This window comes from Vanellus vanellus (genome assembly GCF_965231255.1).
Source record: "Vanellus vanellus genome assembly, chromosome: 13".
Taxonomy (NCBI): domain Eukaryota; kingdom Metazoa; phylum Chordata; class Aves; order Charadriiformes; family Charadriidae; genus Vanellus; species Vanellus vanellus.
Genome location: NC_138918.1, coordinates 16,270,885 through 16,293,188, shown reverse-complemented (window position 1 = coordinate 16,293,188; position 22,304 = coordinate 16,270,885).

The following is a 22,304-nucleotide window of genomic DNA, read 5'->3' as shown; positions in this document are numbered from 1 at the left end:
CCTTTATAGCATTCTGAATCTTCCACCTCCCAAGAACAATGAACTTCAGAAAATAATACAAAAGAAAAATCTCTCTTGCTTTCAAGAATATAATTTCAGAAGTGATTCATTGAAATTAGTGTCGAATGAAAAAGAGTTTGGATAAAAGATGAAAACGGTTGTTCTATTTGCTTTGTATTGATTCTGCTTTAATCTCTGTGTCAAGACTAGATGTTTTTAGGTGTGGGGCATGGCAAGTAAGTGGAATGAATGGGACATCAAAATGACATAATAGTACTTAAAGTCTACTGTTCTTTGTTATATATACTGCTGTATCTATGAGAGGCTTCTCTGGTCTGTACACCTAATTCCAGGAAAAGCAAAGAGAATACTGCTGCTGTTACTATTTTTTTTCCCCAATTTTTGGAAATCATTCAATCAGGCAATTTACTTATAAATCTCACAAAATCAAATTCAGATGAATCTTCTATTCATGTAAATATATAACAGAGAACAAACTTGATTAACTGAAGTCTTCTCTGTTCCTGAATTCAAGCAGCAAGCTATTTAACTTGAACTGGTTTTCTGTCTGAGTTTTCCCAATGGTCACTGGAAACTTGAGGGGCTTCCCCCCTTCTGAGAACAAGAGAGAACTAAATCAAAATTCAGATGCTTACGTCTCAACACAAAAATGAAGCATTGACCTGAACATCAATGCTGGGCTGAACTCCTTAGGAACAGGCAGGCTAATAGACTATACGATTACTCCACTGAGCCAACATGCTATTTTCATAAATGGATTATTAAAAGCCTAATAAACGTTTCTATGAGCCCGTCACATTACTTTTAAGTAAACTGTGTTTCTTCTCTTTTCCTCTCTTCTTGCCTACGCGAAATAATAATGATTTGATTCATAAAATGCTCAAGGATCAAAAAGACAAGAGGCATCCTACTTGCCAATAATACATACCATAAAAATGCAGGAGCAGGAAACAAAAGCCCCCAGCTACTTTAAGGCAGTCAAACTGTAGGTATCCTAGGAAAGCAGCACAGTAACAGCCACACTACAGAATAAATGAAGTGTCATATCCTGAATGAAAATTGACTCATTGATCAATGAGTCAATAGATAAAATGAGCCTACTGGTCATTGTACAGTTTACAGTTTAGCATGATGCCATTCCTGCTGCAGCTGTGCCTGGACAACAGGACCAACTTAATTCTACCACTAAGAATCTTGTAACTGAGCTTGCCATTTAGTAAAGCTCCTAAGGACATTCCAAACCTCAAGTGCCACTTTGTATGTTTAAACTTTTCTGTGTTCACTGTCACATACTTCTCTTTTGATGGCTGGGTTCGCATTTATATTTAAAAGACACATACCTAAGTGCTTTGCTACATGGTATGTTCACAAAAAAAAAAAAATCCAAAGAATAACAGAAATAAGTGGGTACTTGGCTGCCATTATCTTTTTGCAGTATCAAACTCACCTGGGAAAGGTAGCCATTTCTTGGGCAGTACATTTAAGATGCTTAAAAAAATTTACATTTTTAAATATTGCGGAACAACATTTTTCCTCATATTTTTATTCCATCTGACATACTTAAGACTCCATTTTATCATATTATACCAGTGTTCATCCAGCAAAATATTTGTGTTCAACTTTAAGCACATCTGTAGGCTCATGTCAACAAGATTATTTAGCCAGCTAAGAACGTTTAAATGTTTTTTTTGCAGTTAAAGACAGAGAGCTCTGCACCCTGCTGGACAGGACCCTTCTATAAAGCTAGGATAAACTGTAACCCTGCTAAGAAATTATTGCAACTAGTTAGGAAACCAAAAAATAATCCTGTATAATACATTAATATTTTCTTGCACCTTGTAGGATTTATCTGGACCAATTTCTAGTTCTGAAAAAGGTTTTCACAATACCTTTTATTGCTGTTTAAACCACTATCAAAATTGTTTAAAAGTAACAGAACATGATTTTATGGTAACAAAATGGATTTCTTGGTAAATATTTTACAGAATAGATTCAAGACATGACTGACGGAATTCTACTAAAATGTGAGAGAAATGTCAAAAAAACCTCATACTACTTGCAGCAACATTTTTACCACAAACAGTGCTTTTGAGAAAAGATAAAAGATCTTTACTCATAATGAACAGCAGCAAGTTCTACAAATAGACCCCATAACATAATTTAATGTAAGGAATCAATGTTTTGCATGACTTGCTGAACTTGGATTAGAAGAACTGTGGGCTTGATCATGTGTAGGCGCTGACTGCTATGATACAGTGTATCGAAACAAATAGGACCAGTTTCACAGAATCACAGAATGGTCAGGGCTGGAAGGAACCTCTGGAGATCATCTAGTCCAACCCCCCTGCCAGAGCAGGGTCACCTACAGCAGTTGGACAGGATGGCATTCAGGCAGGTTTTGAATATCTCCAGAGAAGGAGATTTGACCAGCTCTCTGGGCAGCCTGTGCCAGTGCTTTCTCACCCTCAAAGTAAAGAAGTTTTTCCTCATGCTGAGACGGAATTGCCTGTGTTCCAGTTTGTGCCTTTTGCCTCTTGTCCTGTCGCTGGGCACCACTAAAAAGAGTCTGACCCCATCCTCTTGACACCCACCTTTAGATATTTATAAGCATTGACGAGATCGCCCCTCAGTCTCCTGGGCTAAACAGACCCAGGTCTCTCAGCCTTTCCTCCTAAGAGAGATGCTCCAGTCCCCTCATTATCTTTGTAGCCCTGCACTGGACTCTCTCCAGCAGTTCCTTGTCTTTCTTGAACCAGGGAGCCCAGAACTAGACACAATACTCCAGGTGTGGCCTCACCACGGCAGAGCAGAGGGGGAGGATGACCTCCCTTAACCTGTTGGCCACGCTCTTTTTAATGCATCCCAGGATGCCATTGGCTTTCTTGGCCACCAGGGCACATTGCTGGCTCATGGTCATCCTATTGTCCACCAAGACTCCTAGGTCTCTCTGCAGAGCTGCTTTCCAGCAGCTCAACCCCTAACCTGTAGTGGTGCATAGAATTATTCCTTCCTAGGTGCAGGACCCTACACTTGCCCTTATTGAACTTCGTCAGATACCTCTCCGCCCAACTCTCCAGTCTCTCCAGGTCTCGCTGTATGGTGGCACAGCCTTCTGACGTGTCAGCCATTCCTCCCAGTTTTGTGTCATCAGCAAACTTGCCGAGGGTACATTCTGTCCCCTCATCCACGTCATTGATGAGTATGTTGAACAAGACTGGATCCAGTACTGACCCTTGGGGAACACCACTAGCTACAGGCTTCCACCTAGACTGGTCCAGTCCTAACTACTCGTCAGTACATACAGAGTCTTCTATTCACACCATTTTCTTCCTCATCATGCTATAGAAAGCATTTCCTCCTACATCCCTCTAGAATTATATTGATAAGAAGCACAGACAGAAGCTGTTCACCTACTTCTCACTTGGGCTGTCCAGCATTGCTTTTTCCTTACCCAGTGGTGGAGCTTACTCAGGCAATGCATGAGGGAACACCTTGTGCTACCGGGGAAGAGAAAAGCAAGCATTGTTGGTCTACAAAGCCCTGACATTAGGCACACTGATAAGAAGGGGCAGGTGCTCACTGTAAGTCATGGGACTCTGATTTATTTTACTTCCATCACCCAATTCAAAGGCTAGATGAAGCTTTCCTGGCTAGATGAAGCACTCCGTCTAGCTACGCACAAAGGAATTTTGAGTAATTCCTCTTTCATAATGTGTTTTGAGAGCAGCTGACTGGTGTTATTTGCCACAGCCATTTGGGATACAGATAAGCCTCTGAAGAAACAGAAGCTGGAGCAAAATGAATATATGAGTGAGCAAAGGAGGAGGAAAGTTCCTGCAATGTTTATAGCTGTAGCTACCACTGCTCTGCACTCTCCAGGGAGTAGAATACAGCTAAGTATTTACTTGGCTTCTCCTTGTAATGGTGCATCTAGAGACAAGACTGGCAAAGAGTGCTTAGTTGGTGTGCATTTTCAGTAATCTGTGAAATCCAGTGCTAAATATGCATTTTTAAGGATGAGAATTTCTGCCTACTCTAATCAGCGCTTATAAACAAGGACCTGGCTGAGAATTCAGCTATCTGGGCTGGATCAGACAGTAGCCTTTTCAGGAATGTTCCCATTCAATGAGAGATATTCAGCATATGTAACAGGGATGATGACAGACATAGGACTCTGTACTTGAATAGTCCCTTTAAATCTGGCAGGAAAAATAATACTAAGTATTATGCACAATAATACACTGAAATACTTGTTGATCATATAAAGGATGAAAAACTTGCTAATGTTCAGGGTGCATAAGCCCAAATATTACTAAGTAAGAGTGTTGCTCCCAAGAGGTCACATTCCTGCTGGTAAGGCAGAGCTCTGCTCCTAAATTAGCATGAATTAGGGTGCCCAGCAGTACTTAATGCTTTTTAAAATCTTCCCACAAAGTAGATTGCTAAGCCTGTCTATGCTAGTGTATATTCAGACTCGTTATGAACTCTAGGCAAGTACTTGATGGAAGGAAGTGTCCCACAAACTCTCATGAGTGACTCTTTCACATCACAGTTCTCTGAGTTTTATAATTCCCATTTTCAGTAACTACAAGACATTACTTTCTGCTGATGAAACTCAGTAAGTCATTTGCAAACAACTCCCTTAGTCCTCTTCTGTTCCACCCATTGTCATGAGCACACAACCAAGTCCTCAGCTTTGCTGGGCTCCGGGTCAGGAATCAGAGATGACAGAGGAAACTCTGGACTGTGCGCTGTGCACGATCCCGAGGATTGCGAACTAGTCCAGCCCACACTGCTACACCTGGTACTCAACTAACAACAGCTGCCATGGACCATTCTGGCATTGGTGATTATTAAATGTTGCAGTGCCTTAATCACTCTTCCTTCTATTTGAAGAATGTTTGCTGCTCTGGGGCTTGTAGAGAAGTTTTATAAAGCAAAACAACCTTCAACCGCTCAACATCCAAAGGACCTTTTTTTGTGTCCGTGAGGCAGCACACTGTACCCAGACAGCAATGAAAAATTAGACTTTACGTGTGTTCTTATAATGCATACATATGAAAACGATAACCTCTCTTTAGTCAAAGTGTCATCACGTAGGCAGTTTAAGTCATGTTAACTGTTCAAATATTTAAAAAGTCAAATGTATTCATCCGTATTTTTTAAACTTCAAAGTCATTCTGATAAATCTTATTTTGTGAGAAAAGCTGCCTTCTTCCTACTAAGCAAAAGAACGGTTACAGAAAGAGATTTAAATATCAGAATCTGTAGTTGCTAGATGTTCAATCCTAAAGATTTTACTCCGGCACACTGTCTTTGAAGTTAATACAGAGTTTTACCTGAAAAAGGACAAAGATTTAGCATCGACTTCTGGCTTCTTAATTGCTTTTAAAGCATGCAGTAGCTTTTCCTTTGCTTTTCATGAAACCTCTCAAACGCAGACTTAGGACAGTTGCCACTAAAGCTTCGTATGAGTGTTCAAAACATCCACCATCTGCTAAGAAGTGGAGAGAAGAGCCAGTTTCTCTTCTGAAGTTGCTATCACATCACATGACAAACAACCCAGTCAGAAAAGAACAGCAATAGTTCTTTCAAACTTTTGTTTCGGTATAAAACACAAGTGAAAACACTATTCAATCTTTACTAGCTTTATAATTAATTTTAGAAAAAGGCAGAACTGAGGCCTGCTTTTGTAAGATAAAATACCAATCCTTTCACCTCTAGGACATCTGTTTTGTCTAACAAAAGTTCCTAAACAACGAGAATTGGGCTTTCTGCTTTCCGATAGTAGCTCATATCACAAAACTGATCACCACAGGTGATTCAGAACAATCAGTAGTCTGGCAGAGGGACTCAGCGTTAAGCTATTACAGGCTGTGAATCATCTCTCATCCTAGGAAGTGTGGAATCGGGGAAAAAAGGGCGGAGGTCAATAGCAATGCAGTGTAATGACAGCATACATTTTTGACCAGATGCAGTATCCGGTTGTACGAATAAAAAGTCAGAACTCTCCATTTTCACCACTACTCTGACCTTCACTGTCCCACTCACTCCAGGATTGGAAGGAGTAAATGGAAAAAGAAAATTAAAATGTTAAAACAATTACAGTCCCATATATGACCTTTAGAAATTTAGATTTGAACTACTGAGTGAGGTTGAATGCATAAAGGTCTGACCGTTGTAAAGTTAAACATTTAATACATATCAAATCCATAATATACAAATGGAAAGCTTTCCAATGAAATCTTAACTATAAGCAGCCTCTGCAAATTTTGAACTGTCAGCAACAGGATATTCAGAATTCTGATCAGTGCTTAGTTTTTGAAGACGTTTACTCTGAAACATTCTCTATTCCATAACCTATATGCCTTGTTTGTCAATGAGTCAGTTCCTGTTACTAAGTCATGCAAAATGATGCAGATTGAAGTTATGCAAAGAAAATTATCTTTCTTAAAACTACTGTGTAAGCTGATTTGCCTACTTAACATGTTGTGACAGCTTCAAGATCTTGAAACTGTCTAGAGATATACACAAACCATTAAAAACTCCAGAAAAGCTGCATTTGAAATAATAGCAAGTGTCAAAATATCCTGGAAAACGTAGGGCAATAAAATATTAATAACAAAACAGCTGTTAAATGGCAGCCTAGCAAACACTTACAACATGTTGATGGTATTTATACAAGAAGAGAGGGTATGTCACATTTGGAAAATGATGTCCTATGTTTCTCCAGGATGGTTTAGGCACGTATTAGGGGGAAAAAAAAAAAAGACCTATTTAACTATTTAAATTTAACCAGTGTAGTAACAAAAAAGACAACTTACTTAACTAAAAAGCTTTCTTTGTACGCTGGCTTTTGACAGCCTTCAAAAAAAATAAGAACAAATAATGCCTTATACTGACGTTACATGTTACCTGTCAGTGATTTTTGTTTATTGTTTGGTTTGTTTTTAAATACCACACACACAACAGCAGCCAGAAGACTCCCATTATCCATACAAGTTGAATGAACTTAAGTAGATATACATGACCTCCAGCTTTACAAGACAAAAAGAAAATAAAAACTTCAGGTGGTACACCGAATATCTAGATTATTCTACAGGACTAAGGATCATCTGAATGAATGGATACATTTTTTTTTTATGGTCTCCAATTTTCAAAATATTGTAAATGTGTAAAATCCTTTAAAAAAAACTAGACAGTGACAGGTTTAAGCACTCCAGTATGAACCTGTAGCTGCAAAACTTAAAGAGCAGTTGCCTTTATGAAAAGGGGTACCTCATCCTGTTTTTTTCAGTTTGATTTTCTGGACTCTTTAAAAAAAAAAAAAGACAAACTTCTACTTTTTTTTTTTTTTTTTTAGAGTGCCATTTTCTTAATGAGAAATTGATGAATGATGACATCTGGCAAGAGAAAAAAAGCATATGGTCTAACTAGCTGTTTCTACAGAGGTTAAAATCAGCTTTGCAATTTTCTCTGGTTGCCATTATGATTGACAGATCATCAAATAAATCACTCTTCTCCCCCCTTGTGCTGGCCCTCTGTACCACCAAAGACACCAGGGGGTAAATTTGCACTGTAGTGTATGAGGAATTAGACACGCAAGATCCATTAACATAAATGGGATTTTTGCACCTAATTCCCTGTACACCATGCTGAAAAATGTAGCCGTAGGATATAATACTCATGTTTTCTTCTTTATTCTATTTATAATTTTTAATTATTAATTTTTAACATAATTGGGTTCTTCTAAAGAAAATGAAATGCCTAGTACATTACCTAAAATATTGTTTAAGACCCCTTGGGCTTGATGTAGAAGATGACAGGGAGCATGTACGCATTCAATCAAAAAACTCAAAGAAACTAGGGTGAAATAGGATTGTTGATCACACGTTGAAATTGGATGCGTCCTGCCCAGCTATTATCTAAACCTTACCTCCCAACCCATCTTATCCTCATCTCTCTCAAAAAGTAATCAAAATGGATATAGTATTTGAAAATTAGAAGAAAATAAAGGGTGTTTAACTCAGTCACTGAAACATAGATGTTTTTGGTTTTAGTTTTTGGGGTTTTTTTGATGATTATTAGAGCAACAATGGTTCAATAAAATGGGTTAGAAGGGTATTGGTTTTGAGGCTTTTCTTTCGTGACCCCTTAAACTGTTAGATTAAAGCAGTTTTTCTGAACGATACTTAAATGCAGTCTGTTTCTATTCCTTTACTTTCATTGAAAAATTCTTAAATTGATTTATCTAATTTCAATCTGCAGCAATTTTAAGTCTTTCATTTTAATAAATGTGCAAATAACCAATTTGGGTTGATCTATTTTCTTTTCTCAGGGGCTTAATGACTATACTGAAAAAATTACAATTCAACTGCATCGACACAGAAATGAGATAAGAAATGAGATACCGAAAGTTCATGATCAGGCCATGATTTGCTATCCTAAAACATTTCCAGTTACAGAATGTATACCTTTCTACAAGCAGACAACATTATTCTTCACTTTTCTGTCTTAAACTGACAAAAGCACCAGAAAGAGTTGTTGAGACTAGTCTGTTTGTCTACGTTAAATCTGTGTGGTATGACCAACATTTTCCAAAGATTCCAAAAGAAGTGTTCCTTCATACTGAAGGGCTCAAAAAGAAAAGGCAACATACAAAGTTTCAGGAACAAAAAAAAAAAAAAAAAGTGCCATGAGGGAAGATGGTGCAGGTTCATAAATGAGTTGAAGAGCAACAAAGAGTTGAGAAGGATGACTTTGCTATCATACAGCTTAAGATCTGCAGAACTGAGATAACATTAACAAATTGCCGGGTCAGACAAAGAATTTGTTACATTTATTAGGCACTGAAGAGAAGGCAAAGCAAAGAATGCTGTATCAGTAAAGAAGTTGACAATGAGGATGAAGCAAGCAAGTCTGATATCAAATATCTTGTTGGGAGATACTGTGAGATTTTGACATAATGGGCAAAAAGAAAAAGTCCAAAATAGCTCCTGGCTCACAGATCTGAACAAGAACTGTCTTTTTGAAAGTGGTGAGGAAGAAGGGGGAAGAACGCTGAGAGATAAAATGCCTCATTCATTTTAGCCAAGATTAATATTACAAAAAAAGGTCAATGGAACATGCCAGATAGAGAGAAAAAAACTAGGTGAAAGAAGAAAGGTCAGAATGGGAGTGTTAATCTTGCAATCTATTCAATACATTTAAATTTGAAAGATACAATATAAAACCATAGGACCTTTATTTCCAGTGTTTGCTACCATGTTTTCTTCTATACTGTCAGAATCCGCTTTGTAAAAAGATACTGTCCTGGTTTGAGGTAAAACAGAACCAAATTTCATTTCAGTAATTTTACTTTTCAGTTAAGTCTCTTCTACCTAATGGCACTCTATAATTAACAGCATGTTTTTCAGACATTTTTACTTTAATTACAGTAGGTTTTGTTTCTTTTAAACACATAAGTCTCTCTCACTATTCTCTCTCCCTCCTCTTCTTCAGAGCATCTGGTGTTTGTTTAGTGGCCAGCCCAGCCTAAACCACGACAAACAGAAATTCAAAGTCTAGACAAAGCATGTTCATATAAGAATGGTATGAACACAAAGCTCATTTTCTATCTTGCCCCCTTTCTGATAAAGCCTGATGAACAGTGTCTGTGTTCTTTACAGGTCAGTTTTATATAACATAAGCTTGTTTTGAACAAGTATTTTAGGAAGCAACAGCTATCTCTGAAATTATTTCAATAAAATAGTCTGCTTACTTTTTAATCTAACAGCTTTACACATCACTTCAGACAACAGAGAAGGGAAACCTGCACCTGTTTGTTTCTTGTATGACAAGTTTTTATACAAGAATGTATTTTCATACAGTATAAGATGCTTTTCATACTTTCATTTTCTTAAGATTTTTGTTTCTTTGTACTTTTCAGAAGCACTTATTGAGAAAATGCTGCAATCTCTTCAATTTCCAAATAGAAAAACACAGCAAGCCTGTTTCCTTCTGTAGACATTTTTTAAGTTTATACAGATATTTTTTTTCTCTCTTGCTACAGCCAAACACAATGGGAGAAATACCTCCAGTTCATATTAATGCTCTTTTAAATGTTAAGGTCTAGTTCATGTTAACATCATCTTATATATGGTCCCCTCATATCTGACATAACCATTTATCCAAACAGTGCTAATACTACCTTCATTTCTGAAGTATATATACATTTTTCAATCAGTCCTGAAATTACTGCGTAGGAGCTTTTTTGGATGGCTGCTAAAATGCACATGGCCATATTTGTCATAATTTCTCTCAGTTTTATTAGTCTGCATTTTTCCGTGATGAACAGAACTTGAACCAATGGCTAAATTTCTAATGTTTCCAGAACTCTTGTTTTCATTTACCTAACAGCTTATGGTAGTCCAACTGAAGCTGTGTGCCCTATGAACGTACTTTCTGTTTACTGTTGGTAGATTACAATTAACATAATCAGTAAGACACAATAGGCAACTCACTGTGTGTCAAACATGGGATATGACTAATTGAGAGTCCAACAGATCCAGTTTTATTTCTGTTGAAGACATGAAGAAACGTCCAGCAAGTTACCAGAGATGGTGCCAAGAGATTAAATCTTCTTGTTAATAGCACAGAAAAATCAATGTTCCTTTCAAGAGATTGCTGATAAATGATTACAGAAATATTCTGTCTCTTACAGGTAACACCTACCCCTGTTGCCTTTATCTTTATTAGGAGATTGAAAATACTCCTGGTGACATACTTAATACAAATTTTTGGATTTTTATGGATTCACGTTTAAGAGTTTGTTTGTTTCCATTCACTTGGGGAATATTGTTCTCTGGTGCTCCAAAGAATTTGATTTCCAACAAGAGCACAAGACACACTGCATATAGGAAGAGTGATCACTAGTTTAATTTGTATATAGGTATGTAAAATAAATATATGCGTGTTTGTGTATAATTTAAGTTGCCTTCATTGTGTTTTTTACTTACCTAGTTTTGTTCAGAAGCCAGTGGCCCAGATAGTCAACATTAGATATATGTTTTGTACCTTTTAAAACATGTAAAGAAAACTGTGAAGGTACTTATGCATGTAACTGCACTCTGTTTGAGAAAGCTGTATGAAAATAGTATATGTTATGCACCTCATCTTATACGTGTCTAAGAAACTCATTGTCTGCCTACAGTATTTAAGCTTTAAAAATGTGGCCTTCAGCATCTTCATTTTTTAATAACAAAGCTTGCGGTTTTGTTGAAATGTAGTTGAGTAGATGAACAATATATCCCTTAAAACGTTAAATGAAATTGCTATTTCCAAATATTACTGTTCTTTAAATCTGACTCTAGCTACCTTATCTATCTTGCTTTTCTCTAAGCAGATTATAATTGATCAGACTTATCAGTAATGTGGTATCTTGAGTTTATTATTTCATGAGGTTTATTGAAAGAGTCTCTTCTTCCCCATTCAAAAGTGGGATGACTTCATATATGCTGCTTATGGTAGTACTGACCACTTTTGCAGCTATATCACTGTGCAGATTAACATCTAATTTGTTTCCCCAATATCACCTCAAAGTCTCTCAGTCTTATTTCTTCACAGTCATTTTCTGTCTGTTGTATGAGTTTTCATTTTCCCCTGATGAACTTTCATTATGAGATTCTACTAAGATAATCTAACAACAAGATATACAAGGCAACAAATACTCCTTTTTTCCAAATTCCTGACCAATTATCCTGAAGAGGAAGGCCCTAAAATCATCATGTGAAATTCTCAGTAATACTCCTTCTTGCTCTTTATCAGAGGCAGCACATTTTTGCCAAGCTACTTAAGTAGTGTCATAAATATTTTTTGTCATAATTTATATTGTGAAAATATACAAACAAATTTCTTCAAATGTATTGCAGCCAATGGCGTAATTACAGCCAGTTGGGAGGTGCAAGTAGAATTTATTTTTGTTTTCATTACACTGATGAGAGACACTGTTCCTTCATTGGTCAACATAATTCTGTCTTCATATTTAGCTTTACACTGTAGAATCTTCCTACCTCGTAAGAAAACCTTAAGCCAAACTAGTTTATGGAAAAATAATTTTTAAAAATATATCAATTAAACTAATTGGCAATATGATTAAAGTCAAATTTATGATACCATATACCTAAAGATTCAAAATCACCAGAGAAACGAAGTTAATTACTACAGCAAAGTTACTCAAATATAAAGTTTTTTGGGGTGGTCCCTTCATTCAGACACACACTATCTTATTTTCTATGGTAATTAATATATTATTTTTTATATATATACACACACACACACAAAACTTTTAAGTTGAGAAACAGATATCTACATGTATGCTCAATCTCTTAATAAAGTATCATATATGATAATTATTTATAATAAGTTACGTGCTAATGAACATTAATTCACCTATTTCCTACAAATTGTTTATTGACTAATGAATGCAAAAATCTTCCCCCACCCCATGGCCAATGATCACACTGAGAAAATTTAGTCCCTCATACCCTTGATGTGATTGTCTATAATTTGAAACTGCAATGCTTGCACATGAAGGGACCACTTTATGGCAATAAAGTTCTTCAAAGATGGCGCCATCTACTGAAGTACCATTTGCGGATCTTAATTATTATGATTGTTTACAGGAAAACTGTGGAAGAAACCTACCATGCAGTTAAAACTATTGGATGAAAGCAGCTTCTCTTTCAGTGGTTTGTTGCTATATTCCATAAAGAAATACACAGAAAACAGTATCATATATAGTCATGTGCATAAAACTGACCAGCTTAAAATGAGCAGATTTTTTGTGTGGTTGTTTTGAATAGTTATCAAGAATGCTAATACCCAACTAATCAATTAAAAACAAAATAATCCCAAGCAGCAGTAACTGACCTTAAATTGATTTTTTTAAAGGTGAGATATTTAAGCATCCAACTTAGTTATGGATTATTTCTTTCTTAAACAGAAGAAATATGTAAAATATTTTATTTTTTTACGTTTTGCATAAATGTGTTTCATAAATCATAAGAAAAGTGCTGTGTTTTGAGGCTTTATTGTAAACATAATTTCTCTTCATTTCATTCGGAATTATATTTGTATTTCCAAACTGAATACAAAAAACAGATAATAAAAGAAGTATTCTTGTGCATAATTTATGAGTAAAACAAAAAAAAAAACATCAAAAAACCCACGGAAAACTATCATCAGGCATTGACCTAAAGGAGAGGCAAGCATAGAAAGGATGTAAAAATTAATTCAAGAAAGAAACAAAACTGCCTATTTATGTTGTTAATTTCATAAAAGAAATGAACAAAAAACGCAACACGAAGAACAGGACAGAATCTGCTTCCTATCTCACATAACAATATTGCAAGTCCACCACGTAGATGTTTTCCTCAGTCTTATTTCTACACATCAGCTGTGCAAGCTAGAAACTTTCAAGACTTTTGTTTTCATGGCTGTGAAAACAAAATTGGAACTGCAAACACCTAAGCCTCAAACAGCAAAAAGGAAATGAACCCATAATATTTGAGTCTTAATTTCAAGCCTGTTTTAGTTCATACAGGTTTCCTATTTGACTACGTAGCATTACCTGTGCTAAGACAGTATCTCATTTTGTCTACTAAACCCTGTACTAAGAACGGAGGAAAGAAGGAAAGATTCTAACCTAAAATATACGGGTAATATTATAGAGAATATATGGAAACTACTAACTATGTGTTAGTGGGCCCTGACCTTCCAGACTTACTTAAGGAATGGACAAAGTGTCTAGCAAAATTTAAAGGAAGCAAAGAACTCCAGACAGAGTAGGTGGCAAGGATAAATCCAACATTAATGATAAAGACAAAGGTCAGGGGGCAAATACATGAAAATTACTTTGTACAAGTGAGGACAGCAACACTATCATATCTGTCATTTCTTTAGAGCCTCTGAATAATAATTTCCCTTGGATCAGGACCCAAATGAGCCCAAACCTCCTTTAAACACAATGATAGCTTAAAGATTACTGGAATAGGAACAAACAACATCACTTGATCACACAGAGGAACTACACCGTTATAAAAGATTCCTCATTACCAGAATGTCCACAAAAAGACATAGGCAGTGCAAGACAAAGAAAGAGCAAGCTTCAGCAAAAAAGGATTCAAAGTCATCAGAATTGGAAGACTAAAGGAATTCCTTTCTCAGTTTGGATATATACTACAGGTTAAAAAGTTCTTTGCTGTGACAGAAGCGTTTAGCCCATGACAAGTTGAGGTGTGTATCCCCCTTCTCTGAGGCATGCTGTCCAGCACAAACGGTGGCTTGCACAGAGAAGTGAAAGATGCGTAATCTGCATCTGTACTCTAAAGATAAAAGAGTAGAAGCCTAGAAAGATTAAAGCAGTACTGTCGTGCAGTTAATGCGAAATCAATGGCAGCAAAATATTTATTAGAGCTTCCAGTGAGGCACAAGCCCAGAGGAGTAAGAGGCCACCACAGGCTGGGAAAAAGAAGTACCTTTTGATGCGAGACCTCCTCCTATGCAAACAGATCTGAACCTCCTTGTTCCTTTGCAACATTGTTGGGGTCTTCAAGAAAGGAAAGATTAGTCTCAAGCTTTAAATATATGTTATTTAGAAAATTATACACAAACTGGTCTCAGCACTCGGACGATAAAATTGGCTACTGTCTAAAATGGAAATATATCAAACTAAGGACATTAATCACAGTAATAAAAATATTTTTTTCTGAACTCCTTTGCAAGATAAAAGCTACATATCTGATAAATTGGCCCTTCTACATTTGTTTTTTGCATTTCCCATATCTGATGGAAGAAAGCATATGCACACATGTGCTCCGCAACTTTGCATCAAAACAATCCATATTCCCATCTGATAAAGCATTATGTAACCCTGTCTTCAGACAACATAATTGCAATGTAAGTGATAAATTCTGAATAAATCACTTATACTGGCAAGTATTTCTGTGCAAATGAAAGTCTAAAGGCACCCCAATACTAGAGGAAACATTCAACCTAAAATAGGAATGACAATTATACAAAGTATTGTCACTGTCTTCATGGCATCCAGCAGGACTGGACAACGTACAACACACTGTTAATAGGATTTCCAAGGGGAAAAAAAAAAATCCAGCTGCATAATTTAAGATTCCTGTGTGGCAGTGTAGTATGCAGCCAGGATTAATCATGACCATAATGGATGGTAACATAAACACAATGCCTTTGTTATTAAACTCTCACATCAAAGTCATAACACTTCCCATGCAGTAGCAGTACAATTCATAAATTAGGGGAAAGCATTTGACATTCATTGGTTAAATAACCTGTTTCTGAAATGGAACAACAGGTCAAGATAAGCCAATTACTATTTACACATTTATCCAGCTGTATGACAGCTGTAGTCATAGGTAAAGCACACACTTGCATGAGGCAAGAAGGCTGTTGCGAATGGAAAATGAACCCGATAATTTGCTGCAGCCGTCTCCCTTCCCAGCTTTGGTCTGTGCCATCCTCCATCCTGCTCCCCCAGCCTCCTCCCCACTGCAAAGGGGTTTGAGTAATGGTGGCAGATCTTTCTAATTGCACTGAGTAAAAAAAATTATTGCTGAGCTTACTTTCCCTAGAGCTAGAGTCACAAAAGCTGAGAAGAGTTTTGAATTTCTGTAACTGCTACATGCTGCCCTTGGTCTGGGGTTGTAATGAGCTTTGCCTCTGGAGAAGGGCAAATCCCCATGCTTGGAGTAGGAAAGGGCGAAGTGAGGAAGGAAGGATGTTGCTTCATCTTCCTCCTGGTTTTGGTGTGTGTTTTGAGAAGAGGACTGTAAAATTAAAGAGAAATTGAGAGATGAAAGCAGAAAATTACAAGAAGGGGGAAAAGGAAAAGACAAAATGTAGAGATAAGTAGGAAGTGATAACACACCACCCTCCCCCAACAAACAAATGAAATACTTGCAGTAGCAAGGAAGCAACAGGATAAGAAAGTTACTCTTCAGTTACTGTTTTACAGGATTCTGTTTACCCAAAGCACAGAGTTGAAACATAAAATGAATAACAGCTGATGGAGTAAGGAATATTTATAACCACCTATCATTGTAGAAAGTAAATTCAAGTTAATGTAAAAAGAAATATCAAACTTGCTGGCATTTAAAATAAGACAGGGTTAGATTATTTTAAATTAAATTTTAAATGCAGGTGAAATTTATAATTTGTTGTACAGCTGCTGACATTTTTGTTTTTCCCCAGACTCCTGGAGAGGCTAGAAGGCTTTATCTCAAAGAGAGGGAGGACAGGAATCATATTCCTGCTGAAAAGATGTATACTTTAAAAACATTCAACCTGCAATATCTCATGGTTCTGATCGCAATCTTAGCCTTTAAATCAGCACAGCTCATTGTCAATGAGCAGAAGATATGGAATGGGGAGACAAATCACACAAGTACATATGGGGAAATAGCAAATCTAGCAAAGTAGATTTTTAGGTGACCTAACAACCCTTCGTTAATATTAAAGACCAGGATGCAGCTACCCTACAGATGATTTCTATCACCAGTTAATCTGTGTACTCCTTTATATCAACAGGAAGTTAATTTTAAATACTTGAACAGACTTTCTTCTTTGGTAGTGTTTTATGCTCGCTTTGCACTGATGCATGATTCAACAGTCATATAGGGAAAAGGACAGTAAAGTCACTGCAAAGAGGTCTGGTGGTTTTAAATAACATTTTAATTTGAATTATAGTAAGGTTAAGAGTGGAATTCTGAAAAGTTCACGACAAGCAACTCCATAGGCCATTACAGCTGTGATCATTTGAACTTAAGGTCAGGGAGATTTTGTTCTAATGATTCAAATTTCATTATGCTTTAGCATCTGTATGTTTCTTTAAGTCAAATAATTGCATTTAAACATGCCTCTGACACTTGGGGTGAGGCTCTGAAAGATTACCGCAAGGTAACAGCAGACAACACATACACATGCCTGAAGTGTTACGTTTGGAACGTATGAAAAAAGCCATCTGGCAAATAATAAAAGACAGAATAAAAATAGGTACACATGGGCAAGCTTGTCACAGAATTTGAGAGTTGCCTGTACTTCATCTTCTGCACCAAGTCATAGCCGTAACTGTGGTCATGGCTTTTTTCTTGTGCTGACATTTTCTTTCCTTTCTTACTCAAATGAACAATTAACTGCCTCCCAAAGATCTTGTTGGGTAGAGATCTTCTGTCTTCGATTTTGGAATCAGTCTTTGGAATAATACCCACCTAATACAAGTGGATCAGACAACACCAAAAGTTTCATACAAACTACCGATTAAAGCATGAATCTTACACATGTATTACACCTGAAGCCAGAATGAAAGTTTATCTTCCCCCCCACCTAATGAGGGTATCCTAAACAGGAAGGTCTGCTTAGGGCAAACTCCTTTTCAAGCACCAACCCCAACTCAAATGCTGGCAATCCCTGTTAATCACTCTAAGTGCATCTCTGATTTGTTTACTAGCGAAACTGCCACTTGTCAAACTGCTCACAGTACCGTTGTTTACAAGCTGCAGATGTAAATCATGATACAACCATAGCAAGGTGACAGCAACAAAATGTCCAAGCTCCTTTGAGGAGACAAGATGACAGGGAATTGAACAGACCTGCTCAATTGTTAATTCCCTGACACCTAACATAGGTTGCCAATTTCAGCCAATATTTTTTTTAGTTTTAAATAAAACATGCATCATTCATTGATCTACAGATACAATCGATGGACATTGCTGAGGAGAACCCACCTCACTTCACAGAGCTGTGGGTCACACAATAAAAGCTGTCAAAGGAGGAATAATGTAAGAGGGTATTTGGCAATGAGATTTTGTCCTGTCTGGTGATTTCACCTGAGTCCACCATGCCCTTCGCCAGGGATAAGATGCATTACTATCATAATGGGGAGTAGACAAGAAGACAAAGACATCTTTTATTTCTCTTTGGCTATTCTTCATGAAGGAAAAATGAACTTCGTTTAACTACAAACATAATGACTTAGATATTTTCTCAAACTTGAGTACCGTGAACCCTTTCATATTATAAAAAAGATTCCTACCTGAACCAGGTCCACTGAAAAATGGAAAAAGTAGAGAGAAATACAGAAGAGAACGTAAAACTGGCATGATAATTTTGTCAGGACTACATAATTAATCGGAAAAAATAGCAACGAACACTCATCTTCATTCAGTAAAATGACCTTTTGTTACCCCTTAAACAGCTTGTTAGTACTCATTATGGCAACAGTTTGATCCAAACCTATTGTAAGTAAAAAAATACTGTAATAAAAAGTTGCTTCGGGTGCACGGGGGCACAGCTGTTTCTGAAACCCAGCTAAGCTGTTGTGACCCCTGTGGGTTCCAACTTGGCCTTCACATGAGATGTACAGCTGGGGAAAAGGGAGAGTGGGAGATAATGACCTTTTAGTCCCCATTATGAACCAGATCTAAAATCTGCAGAGGTCAACAGAAGGATTCCTGATATTTTACTTTCTCCAGAGGTGTTTCAAAGCTTGCTATCTTTTTCTAATTTCTTAAAAGAAATTGCATACATGTAAAATTGAACATACAAACAAGAATGCTAGGAACACACTTAATGGCTTTTCCCAACTGCCCAGTGTTTCATTACTAATTACAAGTTAGTCTAATTCACCATTCCAACTTTGATTAAAAAAAATATTAACGTATATGCTTTAAAAATAGCTTAAAACTCGCAACTAGTGTCCATCCAGAAGTTTGATACCCACTTCTATAGAAAACATGGTCATGAAGCCATACTATCAGGTCGTTTTGTTTCCTTCAGTCCTGTTAAATGTGAGGCTATCAGCAGAAGCAGGATTAACACAGATGCTTAAACAGCACCTAGGTTGGACTGTGGCCTACTAAAATCTCCACCCCGTCTTAACTTTCCACTGTTGAGGAGAGGGTCAGAAAAGCTAAAGAGGCTTGAGAATTCACCTGAGGCACCAAAGGCAGGCCCCAAATACTGTGCTCGCTAGTTTTTTGTTGTTTTTTTCCCTCCTCTCCTATCACGGGCATTCACTGTAAGTGCTCAGCAAGTTTATGACTTATTTATTAGCACATGTACAGAGCACAACTATTGGTACATGCACAGATATTAGTAGATGCACTATATTAGGGCATATTACCATTTTGTGTACAGATTCTGCATGGGTTACATACAGACAAAGAACACGCAAGGGAACTGGACGGCAAGTTTGGTTTTCTTCGCTGCTTAAGCCGAGGACCAACAAAAAGACCACTGACATAATATCAGAGATGCTAACGTAAATATTACTGTCTGGAGATTCAGGTATTCACTACCATAATGGGCTGTCCCTGGCCAGCTAAAAGTCAGACAGGAGGACTGCTTCTCACAGCTTTCTGGTGCTGTTAAGATTATGAACTGAATTACTGGGATAAGCATTTGAATCAGGAATAGATATCAAAGCATACATTATTTCATCAAGTCTCACAGGGAGACATGGCTGCCTTCAGAACATTTCCTTCCACAAAAAGCATGAGTAATGCAGCAGGGAGGAAAAACAAAGAACAGACGGCAACCTCAGACTCTCTAAACGGGGGCACTGTGTTGTCATTAATGACTAACACCCGAAAGTGTCTAGAAAAACTGCAACAATAAGCATAAGGGAAACTGAAGCAATAACATCACACTTTCACAGTTATAAAATCTCTCTGACATGCTTGGCAAGGGAGTTTAGTGTGAAGGGACTAGTATATGCAGGATGTAGTAGCAGCAGAAAAAGAATGAAAAAAAAGCCTCTGCATTCGTTGATTAATCACAAGCGTGTCCTTGAGTTGCCTTCAAACATTTGACTATGATAAAAAAAAAGACTATCCAATGAAAGAGAATGACACCATCTTTTGAAAGCAAAGACTCAAGAAGGCACCATCAAATTTGACAAACTGACGGGAATACACTGTATCTTAGCCTACCTGACTGGATGAAATTAGGGTATTTCAAAGTCAGCAGATATCTAGTAGCATTTTGAGACAGATGCAACTTGTGAAGAAATCCGGAACACTCTTTGCAATACTCTTCTTGTACCCACATCTTTTTTTTGAGCAATTAGTTTGTTTCACTGGGAATATAGATTAAAAATGGAAGAAACTTCCATTTGAAGAAGCTGGAAGTCCTTGCTAAAAATGAGATTTCAAATGCAACACTTGTGTGCTTAAAACATGTAGCAATTTTGGTTCTGGATAAATACTGAGTTTCTCCATGATCACAGTGCTCGTCTTTCATATGGCGTGGCAATTATTTCCTTTTTTTGGGATTCTGATTCTCCATCTAAAAGAAAGCTGTTTTCCAGCTTTTCCATTTTATAAAGACTGTGCTTAAAGTATCCTTTGTTTGGAGTGGCACAGTTTTCCATGAACAAATAGATATTTTGGTTAACTGATGACTGCATTGAAATGAACCCCAGGACCAATACCCATTGTACATTGACAGATTGTTGCAGGCATGGCAACACCTAGATTCTGTTTGCTTTTTTCAGGTAAGTGACCTGACATAAGGAATATGGGCAAAATCATCAAGAAATTAAGCATCTTTTATGAGACTTCTTTTCACCCCCACCGTTTCTTTTTTGGTTTTGTTTGGTTTGTTTTGTTTTTTTGTTTTTCTGTACTGCTGTTTGCTTGGCAAAGCATTTTCTGAGGTATGCTCTAAAATTTCTCTGAGCTATTGGGGACTAATTTCCTCAGCCTAATCTCCTCCACAAGACTGTAAAAACTGTAGGATAAAAGGGGAACTGTGGCGATTTACCTACTAATTAGTTGCTCTTATTAAGAAAAGCGAGATAATTGATTTTAGGATGCACTACCCCTTATTAAGACCTAATTTAACTGTATATCAAAGACTAATTAAATGGCATTATTCCATCTCACTGATGAGTTTTGATGCTTGGTGAATAGATTTGGGTGGAAGATGAACACACGGTAATAGATTTCTAACTCACACAGATAACTACAAACTAAGAAATAGAGCAAAGGGGATTTTGGATTATCTAAAACTAACACATTTATTGATATCCCTTCACACTGATAGTTTGAATTGAAAAATTAAAACATTTAAACACCTGCTGAGCATTACAGGGAAAGGGAAAGACAAAGATTAGGCTCTCACTGTAAACTGTTTATTTAAACATTTAAGTAATTTTCTTGAAGAATTGCATTTGTGAAAAGGATATATGCTTTCATAGCAAATTTCTTTGTTTACTCTGAAGAGTTAGGTAGTTACAACAAATCAAGGAACTACAAATAATAGAGACTATTTATTTGTGCCATTTTTCAAAAGTGTTTAAAGAAAACAGACAGCATCTCTTTCCACCTGAAGAATTATTTGAATTTCTGATTATTCGAATACCTTGTGCCATTCCAAGTTTATTTACTGCTGAAAAGGAATATAGAGACAGGATCATATGCCTCCAGTTCTTCCAAATAGTCTGCAAATTAAAATAAACATAAAATAAGAAAAGATTTTGTTGCTTTTGAGCAAAGGAATGGTGGGAAATGAGTTTACTAATAAATTCTGAGAGTTTTGATCCTTCACTCTTCATTTAAATGAACTCATCTGTCTTAAAATAATTCCTTTAACAATCCAGTGGCTGGTTTAATAAAAAACAACTTACAGTGAATTTGTGTGTGTAAAGTAAATCAATTCAAAGCTTTAATCCCATCAATCTACCCCCTAAATAAAATGTTTTGTCCTCCAGACAGAATTGCTCTGACAATACAAACTCATCGTTCTATTTAATCTGTTAGGTCATGGCCCCAGAGATTATGAAGAGCTGTCTCTCAAAGCCCCAGTGCACTGCAATACAATGTCTCTTGGATAAATCACAAGATCCCCACTAAAAAAAAAAACGACTTCACAACAACTCTAGGGCATATTTCCTTGTTTTTAACAGTTTCTTTCACTGGCAATAAGATAATCTGCACAGAAGCATCAGTCATATGTCACTTTTTCATTCATTTTTGGCCAAGGCATAACTATCCAGCAGCAATAATCTATAGTTTTTAGACATCTAAAATAAACATCACCCTGTAGGGTATTAATCTGAAACTGAAATTTTGCAGGTATAAAGTTTATTCTCTATTATCTGTAGGATATTTATGTGTTAATTATTCTTTTACTAATCCAAATAGAAACAGTAGTACTGTAAAGGGTAAAAATATTTATTTCATCATTTGCACAAAACATTATTTATAAATAGCTAA